General features: G+C 42.7%; 1 long non-coding RNA gene across 1 annotated transcript in view; it reads left to right on the forward strand.

Moving 5' to 3' along the window:
* LOC147027092 (uncharacterized) overlaps window positions 1-22500 on the forward strand; it is a 55693-nt gene that overhangs the window by 28134 nt on the left and 5059 nt on the right. The gene's annotated exons all lie outside the window — the stretch shown is intronic.

The raw sequence follows: 22500 nt of genomic DNA on the forward strand, positions 1-22500 counted from the left end.
TGATGATGTGATATGATGTGTAGCTATAAATGTTCATCAGTTTAATGATGATATGATGTGTAGCTATAAATGTACAGCAGATTGATGATGTGTAGCTATAAATCTACATCAGGTTGATGATGTGATATGTGTAGCTATAAATGTTCATCAGATTGATGATGTGATATGTGTAGCTATAAATGTTCATCAGATTGATGATGATATGATGTGGAGCAATAAATATAAATCAAATAGATTGTGTGATGTGACGTGTTGCTATAAATATGGAGATGAAGGTTCATGCCGTGGTTTGATGTATAGCTAGAAAAGTAAATGAGGTTTATGTGATCTGATATGTCGCTTTAAATGTTAATCACCTTAATGTGATGTGATGTGTGTAGCTCGAAATGTAATTCAGGTTTGATGTGATGATTTGTGATGTGTAGCTCTACCTGTAAAACAGGTTGATGATTTGATGATGTGTAGTTATGTAGATGAGGTTGATGTGATGAGTGTTGCAATAAGTGTAATTAAGGTTGATAATTTGTTTACATGAGCTCAATGTAAATCAGGTTGATGATGTGATTTGCCATGTAGCCATAGGCGTAGTAAGGAGGAGACAGGCAAAGCCACAGCCATGAGCACCAATGCGGGGGTAGGGGGGGGCACAAAAAATACCCCCAGATTTTTTTCATGGGAAATTTGGTGATGTACTAAGTCCAATACAATGTACTCCTTTGAGCAAGTGCTGGATTAAACTTTCAGAACTACATTTTATGTTTTGAATGATGCTGATTGCTTACGAATACTTTACAAGGAAATCTAACACAGGTGGAGGCCCTTCAGCCCATCATGCCTGTGTGAACACCATACTAATTTATCTGCACAAGATCCAAGGAAGAAAATACGAAAAAAATGTTTTTAATTAATGAAATAATATTTATTTATTTATTTATTTATTGTTGTTTGTTTTTGTAATTTTTGTATTTTCTTTCTTCTTCCCCTTAGGGGTGGGGCATGGGCTTGGTTAAAAACATACAACATCAACCACACAACTCCCCTTGACAAGACCCCCACCAACAGCACTCCGTGCACAATCACCCATCAATACTCAAACCACCTAAAAGTCTTATCAACATCCCTATTCCCCTCTATCTCCATAACTTCCAGCTACCTATCTAATTCTAATTTAAACTTATCCGAGCTGTGTCTGCTGCCACTACCTTTCCAGGGAGACCATTCCTTGCATGAACTACTCTCTGAGTAAAAGTCCCCTGCCTTGCTCCCATCTTAACTCTCCTCTTCTTTACTCTCAGGCTATGGCCCCTGGTCCTATCACTGTCTACTCTGTTGAATAATTCATCTGCGCTTATTTTGTCTATACCTTTCATTGTCTTAAACATCTCCATCATATTTCCTCGTAACCGACTCCTTTCTAGTGTATAAAGCCCCGTCTCCTTTAGCCGCTCCTCGTGGCTGAGTCTCGCTATCCCCAGAATCAATCGAGCTAGTAGCCCTGCATGGAACCCTTTCTATGGCATCTACGTCCTTCTGGAACTGTGGTGACCAGAACTGCACATAATATTTTAGATGTGGCCCTCACTAAATTCCTGTACAATGTTAACACCACCTCTTTTGATTTATAAATGATCCCCCTAAGAATACAGCCTAAAACCCTATTTGCTTTACCGATTGCTACCTGGCATTGTGCTGCCTGCTTACCTCCCGTATCTATTACCACCCCCAGATCCTTCTCCTGTGGGACACACTCCAAAATTACCCCTTACATCCTGTAATCTCTTTTGATTCTTCTTTTTCATCCCCAACACCTTACACTTGCTCAGGTTAAATTCCATCTGCCAATCTTTTGCCCAATCTCTGCAAGTATCAATATTTTCCTGAATCTGATCACCACCCCTTCTGCTATCCACCTCACCTCCAAGCTTTGTGTCATCTTCAAATTTGGAAAGCTTACTCTTTCCCCCATTATCCATATCGTTGATGTAAATAATGAATAGTAATGGTCCAAGTACTGATCCCTGAGGTAACCCGCTCCTTACATCCTCCCAGCAAGACATCCTCCCACTCACAGCCACTCCTTGCTTCCTATCACTAAGCCAGTTTGCAATCCAATTAGCTACCTGACCAGCTACTCTACAAACCCTCACTTTGGCTCACAAACTCCTGTGTGGGACCTTATCAAATGCCTTGTTAAAGTCTAGATATACCATGTCCACTGTCTTTCCATCATCCACCCAATCAGACACTGAAAGTAAATGAGGATCCTTTCCATCAACATCCAGTCATTTCGGTGGAATTGTTCAGAAATTTGGTAATTATGAGCTTGTGTAAAAATCTCTTCTTGTCTAATTGTCTTGTGAAGCTTCAAGGTGTTCTACACAGACAAGGAGGTCAATTTGAACATCTACAAGCTTATTAGGTCAATAGCCATGGTGACGGAAAGCTGAGAGACTGAATCAAGAATTAAACAAGAAAGCATTTCCAAATGGAAAGCGTCCCATGCACTTTGTAAGCAAACTAACGTTAATGAAAACAAGACCTAAACTAGAACAGTACTCTGTAGAGCAGATATGCCTCCACCAGGCTGAACAGTTTCGTTTTCTATCTCACTGATTGGCAGGATCTTGGTCCTGACCTTAACCAAAATCTAATCGGCTCGTTCTTGTCACTAGATCAACTCGTCCACAAAGTTTTGTCTTAACTGCTCATTGTTTGCCCTATCTCTCAATGGTGAAGAATCACTGATAAAATTCTCGAATCAATTTGTCCTCATCACACAACCAACATGTCGACCAAGTTTTGTCTGTCTGTTAGCAGGATATGTCAAAGGTTGTGGACAGATACAATCAGTCAGACAGTGGCGAAAACAACATCCGTCTACCTTTGGTGGCAGAGGTAATAAAAAAATTATACATTTTATTCATTCTTGTTGTCCATATTCTTATAACAAAGGGTTTGTTGACAAAAGCTCAAATTGTAATTTAAAGGTTTTGGCTGGAAAGATCCACTGATGTTTAATGTAGATCAATAAAGAAAATGGAATTGATTTACGAAACATGGCCATATCGGGCTGTGCAGTGATGGACGGTCTGGTCAGGCATATTTCAACTCACTGTGACTTTGCTCTTTGATCAAATTATCAATTGGTCTTCTCCATATTCTCAAAATAAAGGTTTGTTGAAAATTTGATGTCAAACCTCAAATGTTTTTTTTTTAAGTTGTCCTGGATGGACACATGCACACACACTACACTCGAGCATTCAATTAACTTATCCAAGAGTATCAGGAAGTGGATGAATAACTCACAGAAGGTAACACCTTCCTCAAACCAAAATCTGAAGAAACCTAACCTCCTCACAAATATTGGGCAATAACCTCTCTACCAAGAACATGCAAATGTTCAACAGGAATAATCACATAAATGATGTACCACCACCTAATACAACAAGGAGGCCAAGATGCAGAACAGAAGGGATGCAAGAGAGAAACACTATGGAAAAATAGACCACCTACTACTAAACAAGGCCGTACTCTACTGCATTACGAGAAGAACCAAACTCCACAGCCTGGATAAGACAACAAAAAAGTTTTTGACGGTGTCCCACATTTATGCAAATGTACAAGATCAATCACGAAATAATCAAGCTGATTGAGAAAGCAATGGATCTATGGAATACCACACTAATTCGATTGCAGCACTCGGAAGGAAAGATCAAAATACCAGGAGTGAAAATATGACACAGGATCCTCCAAGGAGACAGACTTTCGCCCCTCCTTTTTTGCCTGACTCTGGATACATTAAGTAACCTCATCAATGAGCAAGGACACGGATACACCATAACATCCAATAAAATAATTTCCAAAGAAACAAGAAAAGTGGCACATCTACTGCACAGCAATGATACAAAACTCTGCACTGAATGACAAAAAATTGGCAGAACAACTGAAATTAGTGAAACAATGCTCTGACAACACCCAAATCGAATTTGGCTTAGATATTGAAAGTGTGTGAATTTCCCAATCATGCAAGGTAGACCAACAAAAAGGGACAACTGAAAATTCGACCGAGATACAACAGTACAGGAGATAGACAATTAAGCACCACTGCATGTAGCTATAAATGCTTATAATCAGGTTGATTATGTGATGTGACTTGCAGCTATATATATAAAATGGATACATTATGTATCATAAGATAGTGTGATGTATAGCTAGAAAAGTAAATGAGGTTTATGTGATCTGGCATGTCACTGTAAATGTTAATCAGCTTGATGTGATGTGTCGCTGGAAATGTAATTGATGTGCACAAATGAAACGCTAATGATGATTCCCCTACTTCTATGGTTTTCTGTGTTTTTGACTGATACTGGCACCCACCGAGTGGTGCGATACGATTTGTTAGGGTTAGGGTTAGGGTCCAAATCCCCCGAACAATGAATATTTTTAACCACCTAAAACCTCTGTAACCCACAACGACAACCACGAGTTTTCAAATCGTTCCATCCAGTGGTTCAGGAGTGCATATATTATATTATATATTGTTGTGGTTGACGAAATTCGCAAACCACCATTCAGGTCCCTTAGGTGAGATATCTCTGTAAGTATATGTGTAGTTAGGCCCAAACCCGTTGTTTAGAGGGAATAAATGTCATTCATTCGGGCTGCGACCCCTCTAGATAGCCGTTTTTCTTTTACTATCTTTATTTTGGACCAGCCGCCATTACTACCATTACTACCACCACCAACCACGTCTCAACAGCCATCACACAACAACCACCAACCGCAACGCCGCTTCACAACAACAGCCACGACCTTTACCGTCACAACTCGCCCTCGCAACCATCGCATCACCACCATTCCCGCGCCGCTTGTGGGCACCGATACTGGACTCATGCAGGGCGCGCACCGAGCAGCGGGTGCAGAGGCACCAGCCTTTCCGAAGCAATCGGATCAAAAACGACTCACGCCCACTTCTGTTCCGTCCTATCGGCGAGCGTGGGGCGATTTGGCCCCGCCTCCAGGTGCGTCGGAGTGTGGTCGCTATATGCAGATTCATGGATCAAAAAGCATTCACGCCCACTTTTCCTCTGTCCAATGGGGAGCCAGCCAGAGGTAAAGGGTCGAAGGTGAAAGAGCAAAGCCACGGGGGGCTATAAAGGGCCGCGTTCGCTCGTAGTTGAGTCAGTCAAGTTCAGTTCGGAGTTGAGTCAGTCAAGTTCAGTTCGGAGTTGAGTTGGGAAGAAGAAGCAGTAGTAGGAGTCAGTTCGGAGTTGAGTTGGGAAGAGCCAGTCAAGAGAGGAGTCGGAAAAGGCAGTTGGACGGAGCTGTGGAGAGTTGGAGAAGTGGCGGCAGCGAAGGCAGTCGAGGTGGTGCTCGTGTCAGAGTCGGGGAGCTGCGGAGAGGAGAGGCCGGCAACGCGACCGAGGTTGTGGAGGAGACGCTCGTCGCGGGACCCGAGCCAGGGAGATATCCTCCTTCCCCCGAGCATCAACAACCTCCTCCTGTTTCCCCCCCGCGCTAAGATAGTGCGAGAAGGGGGCCCTGTTCCCACCCCCTACCAGACACTGTCCGCGAGGCCCGCGGAGTCGGGGCGCCACCGCCATTTTGCGGCTCATCACCAGACGGGTAGGCTCGATGCGGTCTCGGCCCCAGGCCGTCTGCCCCCCTCATAGTGGAGGGTGGTCCCTTTTTCTTTTGCTTTGAGTATATGTGTTGTCGGCGCCGTCTGTGAAGTAAAACTGTATAAGTATTGCCGTGTGCTCGGTAGTCGGTTAGCTCTGCATTGTGTTTTGCTTTTACATTTGCTTTTTGTGCATTATTGTGTGTTTCTTCTTCTTTTACATTTGCTTTTGGTGTATAATTGTATATGTGTGCTTTCCGTTTGCCGCGGAATAAATGTGCTTCATGTTGAACTGTTTTCCCGTTTCGCTTCGTCTTTTCCTTTATTGAATCTCCATCTTACTTCACGTAAAGGGTTGGTCATGGGCTAAAACGCCCGATAATTAATCGAACCGTCCAGGTTGATGATAACACCGCTCGGTTATCCCGATAGTACGGAACGGGTCGCTTAAAGTGGCCCGTGTCCGAAGTCGACCTGCGGCGAGGTGCGATCGCCCGGTCTACCCTCCGTGTGGGTACTTAGGGAGGTCGAATTTGGCGAGCAACCCTATCCCACGCGGGGGGCCGATTGGCACGATCGTGCTGAGGCCGAAAGGCCCACCCATGACTAGTTCCCGGCGTTAGTCCGAGAGGGTCACGACGGGATTGTCCGTCCGGTGGGCGACGTGCCGCGATTCGAGTTACGTGGCCGTCCGCACGCCGGCGGGCGCGAATCCGCAACAATATTATATATATACACAAGGTGTAACAAAATTCTGGAATCAAAGGCTTTTATTCCAGCAAATGTTCAAATTGTAATCCATGGTGTGCTTTACAATTATAAACTCAGCATTTTGTAGTTTAAATGACTACATGCAATATATCCGTACTGATTTTATTACATTCCTCTCGAATATATTCTTTCAATGCCTCTATTGTTCGTGGACAGTTTGCATACACAAATTTCAAATGGCCCAATAAGAATAGTCGAGAGGAGTCAAGTCTGGTGATCTGGGGTCCACTGTTCCACATCAACCAATCCATCGTCCTGGTATCACCTGTGAATGGAGGGAATAGCCAATTAGCTCTCACCAAATTAATTACAGCCAGGTAGCTAGGATTATATGAACTAGTAGAGTACCCACCCTATGGGCGATCTTATTCCAAGCATGCAATGTGTTCTTCTGACGCATACCTTTATTTGAGTAGTGTATAGGCAACTGACAGCTCTGTATAGGAAATAAATAAATAACCTGGGTTACATGTATGAAACAAAAACATACCTTCTGATTATGATTCTAAACACCTCACTGCACTGGAAAATGTGGGGAGAAGAATACTGTACTGTAAATAGTGGAGACTTGTAGTACCCTCCCCCACCCTGACCTGGAGGCAGAGCTACAAGATACACATTTACAGAGAGGATTTGCATTCCCCCTCTCTCACCCCCCCCCCCAAGACCACCGGCAAAGATAAAAACACCCCGATACATTAATTGGGGTCATGCTGATCCTCTGTAGCAAGTCTGGATGTAATTGGCCCAGAACTGTAAGAGGAGTAGCGTGACAAACAAACACCGGTCCGTGAATTATAGTCGTTACCAGACGACCTGTGAACCCGTTGGGTTCCCGTTGTGACAGCGGTTGATGAAAAAAATCATTTCAAGTAATAAAAAAAAAGATAGCTCCAGCAAACTATACCACTGAGGTTGTTTGCATTGATCAAATTCTCCCAAAGAGAACTTCACTGAATCGGGAATTGATTTTTAATAATATTTTTGTTGCCCGATTTGAACAAAACTTGACACTGCACACCACAGGAGAATGGTGAGTAAGGTGGCCCTAAAATTGTTGCGCTATCATGTACCGTTTTGGCTGTATTTCAGGAACATACATACATACATACATACATACAAGAAGAGAGTTTTAGTAATATATAGAAGATAAATCGACTCCTCCCATGCTCTTTTAGCCAAAGAGAGCTGCATAAAACAACCACGAAAGGCTACACAAGGAAAGTCCTTTGTAGTACAGCTGATAATCTCTCATATCATAAGAATTGTGCAAATTATGACTAAAGCATGAAATTTCTACCAGTGTTACTACATGCCATAAGCTTCATTTTCAGATCGGGAGGTAAGGCAGATCTGACCTCTGAGGACCGTTAGAGGTCAACGACCTCAAAGTATCAAAATATTGATGTTTGGTGTCATTGGTTAATGGTAAACATGTTTATGATGTACAGACCATGCATTTGTGTTCCAATAGAAGTGTCTACATATTCCACACAGCGTTAGTAATTATTTACAGGTGTCGAGCTTTGACCTCTGAGGACAGTGAGAGGTCAATGACCTAAAAATATCAAAATATTGATGTTTGGCTTCATTGGTTAATGGTAAACAAGTTTATGATGTACAAACCATGCATTTGTGTTCCAATAGAAGTGTCTACATATTCAACACAGTGTTGGTAGTTATTTACAGATGTCCAGTTTTGACCTACTGGTCCTTGACACGAGAGACATCATGGACACCCCAGTGGCAGAAACTGTGAGGAATATTGAGTCCCTTGGTGAGGAGCAGTACACAAAGTTTGTTGAAGAAAGACTGGAACTATGCACGAAGCCAGCTACAGAAACACTGCCCAAGGACAAGTTGCCACTCTTCAGTCGGCCACAGACCAAGATGCAGTCAAAGCAGCAGATCCAACTCACCGCAGTGAAGAGTGACTGTAGTCTCTTCTCGAGGCTGTATATTGCCTGTCAATCACGTGATGGGGATCTGGACCAGTTCTTCTGCCACGAGAACCAGCCAGCCCCACCAGCATTATCAACAGGAGGAAAACTGCACCTTGGAGTCAAAGCAGCTCTACTACACTGCCTGAAATCAGACCAACCCGAAACCACTAGCGCACCTGGGGTTGATGCCACAATCCTTGACGGAGCAGCTATTGTTCAAATGCTCAATCTTGTAACGGCAAAGACCTTTGAAGAGTATGTGAACACAGTCTTTGCTCCTTATATCTCCACTCAACTCAAAAAGGTAAACAGACTCGACCTCATCTGGGATGTATATCTACCTGACAGCCTGAAAGGCATGACCAGACAGAAGAGGGGCAAGAGCGTCAGGAAGAGAGTGGCTCCCTCTACCGTCATGCCTAAGAACTGGAAGGAGTTCCTTTGTGTGGATCAAAACAAGACTGAGCTCTTTGGTTTCCTGTCACGAGAGGCCATTCGTCTTCCAATAGCAGATGGCAAGGAAATGTATGCAACTTGTGGAACTGAGGTCCTGTGCTCTCCTGCCAAGTCCGACTTGACCAGCCTTGCCCCATGTTCACACGAGGAGGCGGACACTCGCCTGCTTCTACATGTGGCAGATGCTGTGCAGAAGGGGACCAGGAAGGGGTTCATACGCACTGTGGATACTGATGTTGTGGTACTGGCTGTGGCTTCATTCAACAACATCAATCCTGACGAGCTGTGGATAGCTCTTGGTACTGGATCCAGCTTCCGGTACATAGCTGTTCACCAACTGGCTGCCGCCATGAACCCAAGACAATGTGCTACTCTCCACATCTTCCATGCCCTCACAGGGTGCGACACTGTGTCTTCTTTCGCTGGCAGAGGGAAGAAGACTGCCTGGGAGATTTGGAAAGTGTTCCCACAGGTGACTGATGCCTTTGAAAAACTCTTACGCATGCCAAGTGATGTCAGTGAGGAGTCAATGTCACTGCTGGAGCACTTCGTTGTGCTGATGTATGACCGCACCAGTGACACCATGGAAGTGAACGATGCTAGGAAACAGCTCTTCGCACACAAGTCTCGGGCTCTAGAAAAACATTCCCCCAACGCAGGCAGCACTCCAGCAGCACATCAAGCGTGCATCTCTCCAGGGCAACTGCTGGAACCAAACTCTGGTCCTGAATCCAGAGTTACCAATCCCATCTGACTGGGGCTGGACAAAGGAGGCCTCTGGGTGGCAGCCTCTTTGGACGACACTGCCAGAGGCACCAAAATCTTGCCACAAACTGATCCACTGCGGCTGCGAGAAGGGATGTACCGGCCATTGCAAGTGCACCAAGGCTGCACTCAAGTGCACTGCATTAGGTGCAATCAGACACCTTTATATTTGTGTGTCTATATGGATAATGTGTGTGTATTACATGTACCGGTATGTACTATACATGTGTCTGAGGTAACTGACCTCACTGTACTTTAAGCTTATAGACTATGTTAAGTGCACATTGAAAATTAAGGTTGCACAGATGAACTTACACCACGATTTCATGCAAGCTGTTCTGGACACCACAATAACCTAAATGTGTATTTCAATAAATTTGTTTTCTGAGGTCACTGACCTCATTTAAAGCACTTGTTCAGTCATGGTTGCATCCTGTGATTATGTATAAAGGCTCTCCAGAATATAAAGGGACCAACACATGACAACATACCTCTTTAATGATTCCGAAAACAGACAAACTGCACCAGAATCGTGAAAAAATGACAATTTCAATGTAATTGAGGTCATTGACCTCTCACTATCCTCAGGGGTCAAATCTGACTTACCTCCCGATCTGAAAATGAAGCTTATGGTATGTACTAACACTGGTAAAAATTTCATGCTTTAGTCATAATTTGCATAATTGTTATGATTATCTGCTGCACTATTGTTGTTTCAAACCATTTAAAGCTTCCAACTCTGAAGTTCATCCCCTCTGCAATAAGGTGCATGAACCACTGCAAACACAACAACTCAAGAGTCAGAAACCATTCAGTAGGACAGCCCAGTCTTAGAATAAGGCTGACAGCCCAGAGAGCAGACAGCAGAGTGGCTCCTCTCAGAGTGAAAAGGAGATAACCTGAAGGCAGACTGCAGCATCTGCTGCCCATTTCCACCTCTCCAGCTGGCAGCAGACTTCCAAGAAAGGAGTGGTGCTGCCTGAACAGACTGTACAGGCATCATACGCTTTAAGGCTTGCATGTATACCTGAAACCTGGCTCCCATACACCAGTTGGTAGGAGGTTGGAGCACTCTTGCACAGCTTTGTCAGCAGGTCTGATAATGGTTGAGATATGCTGGTTTTACATCTTCAATGGCTGACGTTCGGATCACACAAAAGAAGAAGTGCCAAATATGAAGCATACCGCCTCATTACAAGCCATGAATAAAGGCTGCTCAGGACGGCGTGTCCATTGAAGTTGTATGGCAATGCATGGAGAGAATTCCACGCAAAGCAACAAGACGACTCTCAGCTGAACCATGAACCAGTCACACATCAAAACGGAAGGAAGACGTTAGACTTTTTCCTTTCACAATTTCACTTTTCTCGGCACTTAATGAAAATGACCAAAGGCGAAATGCATTTTTTATCCACTTTTCCGAATCACTGGAAAATGAAGATCACTGTGTCAATGACATCAATTTCTCTGATGAGTGCCATATTTCCGTTAATGTGATCATGAATAAACATAATTGCAGATTTTGGCCATTGTAAAAACCAAAAGAATGTGAAGAAGCATCAATTCACTCTCAGAAAATCACCGTCTGTTGTTGATCGAGTTCATCACTAATCTACAGTTCCTTTTGTTTTGAAGACTGACACCGAAACAGCTGTAAACTGTGACATCAGATTGAAATATTCACATGCTGGGGACTTACTTATGGAACAGTGAGAAATAATGAAAATCTGTGGTTTCAACAAGATGGATCCACATCCCACACCTCTATTGAATATCTTGCTTGGTTGAGGGAAAAATTTCATAATCGCCTTATCAGTCACATCAATGAATTCCCACTCCCCCTCCCAGATCACTTGACTTGTCACCACTGGATTTGTTAATTTTTATTTTTTTAATGATTCCACCATATATATTATGATGATTACAATTTGAGTATACAGTAGTTGAATTTCAATTTCAAAAAAAAAACAATTATTTCCAAAGTTGCCAATATAAGTACAGTGAAACAAAAATATTTCAAAGTAATTCTTCCGGAACTTGGTGAAAGCAGAAGGATACAATCAATGTAACAAACAGAAGCAAATATGGAGGTAAATTCAGACGCCGAGGATTGTATTAATATGCCAATGAACTAACAATATAAATGACAAACAATAAATTGGTCTCAAACTACGGAATGGCAAGAAATGAAGGAAAAATGGTCAAGAATACTGTGAATAACATGAATAAAGAGGTATAAAAAAAATGAAACAACAATAAGGTGAAGACTTGCAAGAGTGAATGACAAATCAATGTGTAAGAAAGGAAACTTTTAATAATACGAGATCAAATTTCGTTTATCAGAATACTTGAACTGAACCACAGACGACTGGACCTTTATTGCTCCACCAATACTATTCCAAACACGTGGCCCGTCGTTCATTAATAGAGTATGATGTGCGAGTAAAAGGTAGAAATAAGTTTATCTTGTGATCTAGTGAAATGAGGTGGATGTCATGGACTCCTGTAAAGTAAGATCAAAAGAGTTGTGGAAGAAGTTTGTTGATATGCTTGTACATAAATATCCCTGTATGTAATGTATTAATGTCAAAAAATGTTGATGTGTTGACTTTGGTGAAAAAAAAAAGGTGCAGTGTGGTCCCATGGACGAGAACGGGTACAGATCCTTTTGGATACCTGAGAGTGAGTGTTGCTGATTGTTACTAGAGTGTGCCCAGACAATGTTACAATAGTTGAGGAAAGGGAGAATTAGGCTGCCTTTAATATGTATAAGGAGGAAGGAAGGTACGGAATTTAGAGAGTAGGCCTGTGTTTCGAGGAATAATCTCAGCAGTCGATGAAATATGATCGACGAGTTAACAAAAATTGGTGCAAATTATTGATTGCCAGCATCGGAATCTATGAACAAGTCGTGTTAAATCGAATTCATCAGCTTTTTAAACAGGTTATGAAAGATTAATACACTTTGATTGAGTTAAGTTTGTCAAAATAAATCAAGAAGCAAATTTATCTTGTCTATATTACAGTACTGTACACATTTGCACAATGAAGATTTAATATTTTACTTCTGCCATTCTGAGCACAAATCTTATTTGAATACAAGAAGAGAAATATCAATGACTTAACTAATGATCTAGCATTCCTCTTTTGAAAACCTTTGGGCAAATGCACATGTTTTTAATCGTAGTTACTTGTGGAAGCTTATGAAGTTCTTTGTCACCTTTGCTTGGTTTGGGTGCTTCGGGGCTGTATAATCAATCATGTAATAGCGGGTGCCCTTTTGTAGCAAAAGATGGCTATTCATACATGACTTGAAGTGGGAACTGTAGCCTGCACAGAAACCACAAGCTGACATTGCGGGTTGTGTCACCCTGGTGTCTAGGAATATCCGACACCAGACCACTTGCTCACCTCACTTTAGACAGGAATTAGGAAATGGCTAGTGATCTTTAATGTCCACTCCCAACCATTCCTGGCAGAACCAGTCCAGATTAACGGCTTTCAGATCCACGATACACACACTGATGAATGGCCCTGCAAGCGAAACACCAGGAGGACAATTTATAGCGCAGTCGAGATTCAAACCCAGGCTAGACAGCTGAGGCGAGTGCACGTACCTCTAAGCTGAGTTGCTAGCCCACCTATCATGTTAACGTTAGGTGTGTGGCTAAAGAAAATTAAGAAAGGCTAAAGATGAGGTGAGGGTTCCAGAGCTGGAGAGGAGAAGAAAATGAAAAAGGGAAATAATTTGGGAGCACAATTCATTTGAGATGCTCGTGGTCAGATATCGAAGATTCCATTATCTCTGTGCACATGATTATGGAGGCAACCCCTTCAGATCAGTTTGCGCTTTGCTGCAAACTTGCTGTCTCTTTCTAAGTTGTATGCATTCATTTTGTTAGTGTGTTCTAAAATAAATATCATGGCAGAAATAGTGATTGTGCTATATGATGCTGAGCGGTAGCCGATTGGCGTACATCATAAATACCCTGAGTGTGTGAGTACCATTGTCCAGGAGGGGAGTGCAAGTGCTCCTTTTATGAATCTGGGCTCCAACAGACGTTGCACTCGCAATTGGTAAAATAATGCCTGACCTGCCAGATACTGTAAGATGTATTCTCATAAGAGTTATTGAGTATCATATTCAAATGTTGGATCATTCAATTCTTTTGAAATATAATGGTCGCACTTCAAGAGAGAATGCTTACGATATGGCAAAGTGTAGCCATGATATGGTTGAAAGGAGGATTGCTGAAAGAAATGGTAAAGCAGCCAACCATGTATCATTACTAATGAATGTATGATTAATGTGACAGAAGAGATCGTAGCTAATATGGAGGTCACAGAGCGGAATCTAACAGGGCATTTGATTCAGTGTCTTCGTTGAGACAGCAGTTATAACATTCGCTCTTCATATCCACTGCCGTGGAGTTTGCATGACCACTACCTACTAGAGCCATTGTATTTGATTTGGTGTTTCTTTCTGAATCACTACCACTGTTGGTGTATTTTGGAGCGATTGGAATTGCTATTTTATTCAAAGCCATGAAAGTGGACATCGTGTCCAAAGGTGTACCACTGAAAGAGACCATGGGATTTAGTACAGGCTAAAAGCTATGGCTGAATGAACAGCTCAACATGTTGAACCCGAAAGTTTTTTTTTTCCTTTCCTGCGATTTGCTGTGTCAGTTCGGCACTTATTGTTTTTACTTTTTTATATATTTTTTAAACTCGCACACATAACCATCAAGGATAGAGTAACGTAGATCAACAACAATGCCGTGATGAATGGGATAAATGGAGATGACAATAATAATCTCATGACAAATGGAACCAGAGCGAAGTCGATGGTGCGCCATCGCAAATCCCCACGCCTCGCACTTAATGCAAAGTTGAAAGATGTCATAAAGTTCCACCAGGAATGACCCAATGTCAAATTTCGAGTTTAAATGAGAACCCAAATGCAATTTTTTTTAATTTAATTTTTTTTTTAAACCATTGAAAATCATTGATCACAGTCTAATTTGAAGGGTGGGGGGGGGGGAATTTGAATTTTTTTTTGCCAATCAGAAAGTGCTGAAAAAAAAAATCCCTAAAATGTCGATTTTTTCTATTTTGCCAGTGATGTCACACTCAGAACACACCTTGATCCAAATGGCTGTTTTTGTATGGAGAACCGTGTATTTCGAGCTCGGATTCCGATACCGATTCCACCGTCATTCGCGACTGAAGGTTCTCAGTCTGGTGAAACTGATCAGTGGAATTTTGAAGAAACGAGTGGAGACAAAATTACTGATGGAGACACTTTTTGAGGAATTATGGAGCCAAATCGTCGAGCCTTGTGCGAGCGATTCGGACGAAGATGTTGACAATAGAAGTGTTGGTGAAGATGAAACCGCCAATCGCATGTTCACTATAGATTGGAAGGTTTTGTTTTTCCGGTCAATTGACGGATTTATAAGGGACTTTGTATTCATTAATAAATCACTTGTACTACTCCAACAAAAACATGTCATGGCACAGCATGGACAACACGGCACAGACACTACACAGCACGGGCTCCGCCCAAGCACACTCGGACACCCCCGACAATATGGGTGACTAAAGCTTTGCCCCAAATATCACAGGCTGACCAGGTGCCTTGTATATAACGGGATCGCCCCGTTTAAAACTTTCCCGGGACGTCATTTGTGTCAGTGGTCGGTCTTTGTTGTGGCCCACTGTCATGTCGGTGCTGTGTCATGCCGTGTCGATGTCCCACCCCTGTGGAGGGGGGAGTGGTGCGAATGGGGAGGTGGAGTGGTGTTGGGTATTGTTCGTGGAATGCCACGATGCCATCCAAGTTTTGAGAAAAGTCTTTCAAAGGGCTGAACAAAATAAATGGATGAGTTGGAAGTAAATTAAAGTGGTGTGAGTAGAAGTGCAAGAGGTTGTTAATTATGCCTACAAAGGTTGACAATAGGTGAAATGGTGAGAGAGAGAGGAGAGAGAGAGGGAGAGGGAGAGGGAGAGGGAGAGGGAGAGAGAGAGAGAGAGAGAGAGAGAGAGAGAGAGAGAGAGAGAGAGAGAGAGAGAGAGAGAGAGAGAGAGAGAGAGAGAGAGAGAGAGAGAGAGAGAGAGAGAGAGAGATATATATATATATATATATATATATATATATATATATATATATATATATATATATATGTTGTATTATTATCCCAGAGAGCAGGAGATGCTGTTTTGCAATTGTGTGTGTCTGTGTGTCATAACTGGGTTTTTTTTGACATTTTTTCATCAAATTTTCAAGAAACCTTTATGATGAGAACATGGAGAAAATAATTAATAATTTGTGTCAAAATGTGAAAGGGCAAAGTTATCGTGATCAGAAATAGCCCTTATTGACCCGGCCTCAGAGGTTTGTTTTTCACCTTGGATACGAGTTCCAGGGATGTGGTTGCTCAGGGAAACGACTATAAACATGGAGGCCCCTCCCCGTAAACTGTTTATTTTTCGGCAGGGAAAACAATTAAAGTGATGATGATAATACTAACGATAATCTTCTTCTTTATCCGTGTGTAGCAAAAGGCTGTGGGGTAGCATCATTGACTGAGGGCGCAGCTGTGCCGTTGACTGATTACAATGGTACATAATAGCTTTTATAAGCAGCCTGCAGCTGCTGGTTGCATCATTTTCTGGGGATGCGATTGTACTGCTGATGCAGTGCCCTCTATTACCAACACACTGGTACTCATTTCGTGACCTTGGAAAGATGACAGGCTGAGTCAACCCCACCTGGTGTTAACTCAAACTCAAGACCCTCAGGTCTTAAGCCAGCCACCTTAACCGTTGCGCTGACATCAGGCTTATGGTGCATAATGATATTGACTGATGGTCTGTCCAGAGCATAACTTTTTACCATCTGAGCTGTTGTTATCAAATTTTCAATAAACCTTTGTTATGAGAATATTGGGAAGAGAAATTGATAAATGGGTCAAAGGGCCAAATCGCAGTGAATACAAATTGATAAATGGGTCAAAGGGCCAAATCATGGAGTGCAAGTTGATAAATGGGTCAAAGGGCAAAATCACAGTGAGCACAAATTGATGAATGGATCAAAGGGCGAAATCACAGTGAGCACAAATAGGCCTTATCAGCCCACCTGCAGCGTGTCAAGCGCGAGGTACCTCGTTTTGTTTTTAAATCACTTTTGTTCATTTATTTACCAGCGAGGTACCCATGCTATGCACGGGAGGGGGCTCGACAGCCGGTTCGTGAAGGACTTGGCCAAAAAACGTCCTGCAGCTGACCACAAGAGAAGTAAGGTGGATAATATTCCGATGATGTCACAATGGCAAAACTACAAACACCGAATCTGTGAATGTCACGGTGGAAACCCTCACATAATTTCATCATTCTGCTTTAAACTCAATTTCTCTATATTTTCATTCCAAACAGCATCATTCCAATCCCAAATTAATATCATACCATTAATCTAACACAATACATGATCTTGTTACAGATCTGGTCTAGGGGGTAAAATGTGGGATATACTTAGAATATATTTACATATATAATATATATATATATATATATATATATATATATATATATATATATATATATATATATATATATATATATATATATATATATATATATATATATGTATATACACAATTTCTATACTTCCATTTATTGTGGTGACATGATTTCATGCTTGCACCTGGCTGTGATCAACAGTGCATTGTAAGTGCTCCTGAGTAATGCCCCTATTACCAGTTCACTGGTACTCATTTCACTAACCTTGCAAGGATGACAGGCTGAGTCAACCCCACTGAGTGTTAATGCAGCAGTTGACAGGGCTTGAACTCAGGACCCTGAGATCTCAAGCCCACCACCCTAACCATCAACATTGGGGGGGGGGGGGGTGGCACATGAAATGTGTAACGGTTTTTTTAGGTTCATGCCCCAAGGGGTGGGAACTTAGGGTCACAGTGATCAAACCAATTTTTTTTTAAACTCAAAATGTGATATTGGGTCATTCCTAGTGGAACCTTTTGCCATCTTTCAACTTTGCTTGAGGTTGAAAGCATGGGAATTTGTGTTGGCATGCCATCGACTTTGCCCGAGTTAAATTTTCAGGTGAGATCTAACGAGCTGAATGTGATTACATTTGGTTCCATGTGTAATGGACAATTTAGCATTGTGGGACAGAGGTGGGGTGAGGGCAAAAACCACAACTGTTTTGGTGATGTCTCTAAGACTCAACAGAATCTGAGACCAAATCTTCAGCCATTTCATTCTCTTTGCCTCTTTCTTCGTGGTGCTGGAGGTCACCTTGACTGCCATCTCACGAGATCGCTTGTGATTGTCCCTCCTCCTCTGTGGCACGTTTCTCAACATCTAACAGGCAGCATATGCTACTCGATGCCCTGAGAGTGAACGTATCTCCTAAAATCCAAAAGGCCGCATGTTCCACCTGTTGCTTCGAAGGCTTAATTCTTCTTCCAACCACCAAGGCAGCATGTTCTACCTGTTACCCTCAAAGCTGAACGAGTCTCCCTCACTCCAACAGGCAGCATGTTCCACTGGTTGCTTTCAAAGCTGAGTGCTTCTCCCATCGACCAACACACAGGTCCTTCTAACTTGTCTTCAAAGCTGAGAGCTTCTTCCATCATCCAACTGGTGGCATGTTCGACCTGGTACACTCAAAGCTTAAAGCTTCTCCCAACCTCCACAGACAGCATGTTCCACATGTTTATCCCAAGCTGAACGTTTCTCTCAACATTCAATAGGCAGCACCTTCGACCTCTGTTGACAGAATGTCCTAGAGGTGCTCACACTTGCCTCTAAGCTGTCATGCCTGAGTTTGAATCCCGACCTGGCAATAAACCGTCATCCTGGTTTTTCACAGGAGGATGATTCATCAATGTGTGTCCGTCCCTCATCCCTTGGATGGATGTTAAATGGAAGTCCCATCTACCGACATTAGTCAGCATACGTTAAAGATTCTTCACAAAGTGTCCTTCACGAAGAGTAGGTGAGCTATTGCCGGTACCTGAACAAATTCCAAATTCCTGCTCTAACCTACAGAGGGAACTGCATCAGTAGTACAGCCATGCCCTCAGCCAACGATGCTTCCCCCCAGCCATGTGCTGCATACGAGAGAAAAAAGAAGAACCTTTGACCTTTTGCCCTCAAATCCCAATGTTTGAACAATTGCCCTTGAAGCTGAACATATCTCTCAATATACAACAGGCAGCAGATTTCACCTGGTTCCCTCAGTGGAATGTATCTCTCAACCTCCAACAAGCAGCATGTTCCACATGTTACTTTCAAAGCTTAACGTTTCTCCAAACTTCAATCAGGTAGAATGTTCCACCTGTTGCCCACAAAACTGAATGCATCTTCCATCACTCACCAGGCAGCTCAGCAAATTCCACATGATGCTTTCAAAGTCTATTCAATCTCCTCTCATCTAATAAGCAGCATGTTCCATGTTGTACCCTAAAATCTATCATTTCCCTCACCTAGGCAGCCTGCATCTACCGTCTTCCCAACCTTAACCACTGAACGGTATGCCTGTACTATCTTCCTCACTCGGGGAGAACGCACTCTACCATCTACCCCACCCAAACAATACTCATCACTGAGTATGATTTCTGCACTTTCATCTTCCTAAACTGTGGATGACATGCATCACTACAAGCCTTATGTTGGCTTAACGGTTAAGGTAGCTGGCTTAAGGTCTTAGGGTCTTGAGTTTGAGCCCTTGTCAAGCCATTGAAATTTCACCATGAGGGTTAACTCGGCCTGTCATCCTTCCGAAGTCGTCAAAATGAGCACTGACTTACTGGTAACAGTGGTGCTACATCAGGGGTGCTGCATCAGTGGCACAGCCAAATTTCCAGGAATGATGAAACCAGCAGCCACAGGCTGCATACGAAACAACAACACATCACTACCTAAAATGACCCATTTACCATCTTTCTCACCCAGGCCATTTGGCTCTACCTTCTCATGTTTTCACCCATAGAAATATCACACATCAACTAGATATCTGTGATCACAAAGCGATTGCCAAGGGTAAGCCTCCCCCGGTAAGTCCACGATCCAATGATGGTCTTATTTTTTTTTTTCCAACTGACATATGACCTTGACCTTCAACATATTGGGGTGGAGTGTAAATTAAGAAAATGTGTTTCCATTGATAAATCTGTCCATAAAATTCGACATCATGAAAATCAGAGGAAATTTTTTTCAAATTATGATCAAAAAAGTGTTTTTGGTTAATTACGTCACAATCGGAAAAAAATAGGTCAAACACATGAATCAAATTTCAGGTGCACAACTTCAGCGCGGATACACGATGATGCAAGAACCTCTTGGAAGGTGAACCAGTCTTTGAGATTCAGCATTGGCAAAAAAAACGCATTTGTATTTTTTCAGATCGCCATTTGAGCTTGACCTTTAATCCGGAAACTGAGCATAAATGACCTCGGAGGGCTATGATGTAAACTGAGCGTAAATGTGTCTTACTCTAGGCTACCTAGAGAGGACAATGTTGTTCTGATCAGACAAACGTTAGTCGAGTTCTGGTGAAAAATGCTTAAATATCTATAATTATGTCATGACTTTAAAATTAGGTCAAGGTCAGCATTTGTCAACCACACATACTTTTTATTCCCATTAATGATGCAAAATTTCATTCCGACAGTCCCAGCCAGTTCCGAGATGCAGCTCGGAAATCTGGCAAAAAAAAAGTGAGAAAAACCTGAATGGTGGTTTAGTACTCCTATGGGTCTAAGAAACTGTTACCATTAAAAACTGGGGACAAGAATTGTAGAAAGAAATCCCACAACAGGTATAAGCTTCCCCCTATCCAATAGGAGGAGGCTTAACTATCTTCCATATCCTGCTGGTACCCATCTATCCATCCATCCATTGGAACCATACTCTATGCAGAGCGTTGGTGCTGCCTAAGCAGTCTCCTGGGCTATTGGGCACAATCCTGGACGGGTCGCCACTCCAACACAGGATACCAGCAAGCTGGTACTGATTTTTGCTGACCTCGGAAAGATGACAGTACCCATCTATGATTTACCGATGCTCAATCATGGAACGCTCAGATAGCATCTTCCCACCCAGGCCACACACATCTCTATATCCCTTCTCGATTATTCATATCTCCCTACACACCTTCAACCAGATGGTAGACTCCATCAAATCCCCCTCTTCTGTAGAAATCAGGTTCGGTCTTTCTCTGAAGCCACAACCCATTTCCCATCACTCCCACCGAGGTGGCACACTTGTCCCATGAACCTTTCCGGGGGCGACATCGTCTCTGTGCAGACACAACTTGCCCAATTCCAGCCGCAGAGCAAACTGTTTAAGTCTCTACAGCAGGAATTTAAATCCATGTTGGTTGAAGGAACTGGGAGATTGTGCAGCCTGCCAGCTGAAAATTGCGTTTCCTCCTAAAAATGCAGTTTGCACAGCTGCAGGTGTTATCTTTTTTCTTATAGGGGGAAATATTCATGCCTCATTGGTTTACGATATTGCATCATAGATTCAGAGCTTGATGATGGAGCCTGCACCTGCACCATTCCGAGAGTCGCAGGTAATACAATGGAATTTTCTCCGGTGCGTCGCTCGAAACTTTCTCTCTTTAAAAATTCTCTTCCAGGTGAGAATATTTTTGTGAACGAAACTAAGAGCCACGAACGCGTGGTATATGAATCAATTTCGAATGGGAAAGGATTGATGGAATTAAACAGCAAAGATCCTCAGCAATTTCATCCCTGTGCCTGGCACATGATTTACAGTCCTCTTGCAGTGGCTTTCTGGTTTTTAATACAAAGATTGGTGGCCGTCCTTGATTTAATTACACAGATATAGATCGGGGCCAGTGTGGGGACTTGGAAAGCCATTACAAAGGATCTCGTATGGAGCTGACGTCCCATGTCACAGTGCCATCGACTGGACACCGAATTGATTTTGGAACAACTGCATCTCAACCTCCCAACCCTTTTCATGGCGACACAGAGAAGAAGAGGAAACAGTCAGATCCCTCGATGCCTCACCTGAATGGTGTGATGTACACACCATGCTCATCTAACGAAGTCTGGAAGAACCTGCACTTTGTCATTCAAAATCTACAAACGTAAGGAACGCATTTTTAGCTCACCTGGAATTTAGTCCAGTGAGCTCATGTGATCGAGCAGTGTCTGTAGGTGAGTGAGTCGGTCAGTCCGTAAGCACTTCGGTCATTATAGCTTGAACCAAACACAACTTTGATGAAACTTGGCCACAAGCTTCATATCTGATGCCCAATGAAGGCGTGTTGACCGCATCAAAATCTGCGCTCATTAAATGGATCTTCGGGGGGGGGGGGTGGGGGGGTTGACCTCCCATAATAGGTATTTGCTCTCCTCTCCGAAACTACATACAATTTCAATGAAACTTGACCACAACCTTCATCAGTCATGGTAAACCAAAGTTTGTTCACGGCATAAAAAAAAAATCAGGGTCTAAGGGTGTCTGTGGGGTGTTTGATTGTCTGTTGCTCTTGTTCCAGGTGGGCTTCAGGACTCGTGGTCCTATTTTTCTTCCCAATCACCTAAACACGCTTTGATAGGTGATTAAAAACGTCGGCATTACTTTTACCTTTTGTACCTCATTTGTAGACCAATTGTGAATTGTCCTTATGGTTTTACTAATTTGTTTGACATTGATCGATGCATCATTGGAAGATCTTCTGCACATAAATTAGATGCAAGACAAAGATAGTAGACATCAGTGTAGTTTAATGCAACGGCATACGAGTCGACATCAGTGTAAGATAATACAAAGACATTAACCTTTTTTGAGATGAGACTTGAACTGAGATGTTTGAGATGAGATGGAACTTGAGACTTTGATGAAAGGATGAATGAAGTTTGCACATTCTGCCAAAAGCCGGGT

The sequence above is a fragment of the Eptatretus burgeri genome, chromosome 5 (assembly GCF_056783735.1).
Source record: "Eptatretus burgeri isolate ZD-2024b chromosome 5, Ebu_testis_v1, whole genome shotgun sequence".
NCBI lineage: Eukaryota > Metazoa > Chordata > Myxini > Myxiniformes > Myxinidae > Eptatretus > Eptatretus burgeri.